The sequence below is a fragment of the Dendrobates tinctorius genome, unplaced genomic scaffold, assembly GCF_039654945.1.
Source record: "Dendrobates tinctorius isolate UK_male_01 unplaced genomic scaffold, ASM3965494v1 ptg000048l, whole genome shotgun sequence".
Lineage (NCBI taxonomy): Eukaryota > Metazoa > Chordata > Amphibia > Anura > Dendrobatidae > Dendrobates > Dendrobates tinctorius.
The window spans coordinates 2,494,122-2,496,465 of record NW_027361716.1 but is presented as its reverse complement, the minus strand read 5'-3'; positions in this window follow the sequence as shown (position 1 = coordinate 2,496,465).

Sequence of the window (2,344 nt, the reverse complement as noted above, 5' to 3'; positions counted from 1 at the left end):
AAAGCCTTTATACTTGTATCGACCATTCGGTGGGTGTTGATGCTGTTCGCTTGTTTTTGGGGGCCTCCGGCCTGGATGGCCCTCTATGTGAGCTGGTTCTCGAGCTGGTTGACTTTATCTTGACCCACAAATATTTTTGTCTTTAAGGATCAGTTTTATCTACAGAGGCTGGGCACGGCCATGGGGGCGGCCTGTGCAACATTCGTATGCCAACCTCTTCCTGGGTGCTTGGGAGAGGAACCTGTTTGGCGACGGGGGCCCGCAGGGCGTTTCCCATGTGATGTGCTGGTACCGCTTCATATATGACATTATATTTTTGTGGGACGGTACTGTCGACCAGCTCGGGAACTTCATGAGGTCTTTGAATGACAACAATTGTAATATCCATCTGACATACAAGTATGACGACAGAGGTGTTGACTTCTTGGACGTCCGTCTGGAGTTAGACGCCGACCGGCGCATCCAGACGGACGTCTTTAGAAAGCCCACCTCTGTGAACTCTTTACTTCATGCATCTTCGGCCCATGATCCAGCCACGGTGAGGGCCATCCCGGTCGGACAGTTCCTCCGCATGCGACGCATCTGCTCCACCGATGATCGATTCGAGAGGCAAGCCCTTGATTTGAGTGATCGTTTTTTCAAGAGGGGCTACAGTCGTAGGTGTGTTAAGATGGGTTACAATAGGGCTAGACGCACCCCCCGTAGTGGTCTCCTACGGTCAACTAAGAAGAACATTAGACAGGATGGAGACGGACCTATACGCTTTATTTCAACGTATAATCATGAATGGCGCAATCTGCGTGCCATTCTACAAAAGCATTGGCCCTTCTTGGAGACAGAACCGGCCCTGAGGACCGCCCTGGGGCATTCCCCTTCCATGACACCCCGTCGCTCTAGTAACTTAAGCGACCTCTTGGTTCGGAGCCACTATGTGCCTACCCCCAGAAATTTCTTCGGGTCGAATGGTCCGGTTTGTGGATCGTTTTCATGCGGTCATTGTCTGGCCTGCGTCAATGTCCTGCGTTGCTCCACCTTCAGCTCCTCGGATGGTATGAGGGAATTCAAAATCAAACAACGGATATCATGTGGCACGTCAAATGTCATCTACTATGCCACTTGTCCGTGCCCTAAAATCTATGTGGGTTTAACCACGAGGGAGCTGAGGGTGCGAGTACGTGAGCATGTGCGGGACATTGACGCGGCCAGGACTGCACTTGATCCCATGGAACTTAAAACTATTCTCCGACATTTTCGGGCGCATCATAATTGTGATGCGGGGCTGTTGAAAATTAGGGGGATTGATGTACTACATATGCGTATAAGGGGTGGGGACTATAAAAAGGTACTTGGGCAAATGGAGGTGAAATGGATTGTCCGATTGGACACTATGAGTCCCAGAGGACTAAATGAGTTCTTGAGTTTTACCCCATTTCTGTAATCTTTTGTTTAATCTGACCGCCCCCTTTTTTCATTTTCTACCCTCCACCTCCCTTCCCTTTTCTTCCTTTTCTCCCTTCCCTATCCCCCCTCCTTTCCCTTTTGGTCTACGCGACATTCGTTTTCCTCCTTTTACGCCTAGGTTTGGGTAGTAGAGATATGTTTTACATACATCTTCTTCCTTTCCTGTTGTTCTCGCATGACTTTATATTTTCCATGCTGCTCAGCAGTGGTTGTTTTTAAATATGTTTTTTCTTGTTATATATTTTTATTCATTGTTTTTATTTAATATATTTTTTTCTATTCCTTTAGTCATTCTTCAACGTGTCCCTGTCTGGTCTCAAACTAGCCATATATAACGGATCGGATGCACCATCTTTTCAATCAAGCATATCTATGGATGTCTGTATATCTTCGCTATTGGGCCGCACGTTTTACTCGTGTTATATTTGTATTTATGGTTTTCTGCCCCTCTATTGTGTGTATGCTTTAATGAACCTGCTATGTAGCGGTTCATACACCTATTTGGTGTACTTTCTACCCTATTGTATTTTTATACACGTCCTGAGGTGTTTAAATTATAAAATTAACATTTGAGTTTTTTGATGTATATTTATTACATTGTATGCGGCTTTTTACCCTAGATGCATGTGGGATTGAATTGTGACATGGGGTTAATCAGTTATATTATACTAGATTATGGCCCGATGCTATCGCATCGGGAGGATGCGATAGCATCACACCTCTTGCCATGTTAACCCTCAACACACACACTCCTCAACACACACTCCTCTCACCTTTCACCATCTCCACTCACTCTTTCACTCCACATACGACCCCTTCTCTCACTCCGTCTCTCATACTCACGCCGTCATCGCCACTGCTCCACGATCCCCGACATCTTCTT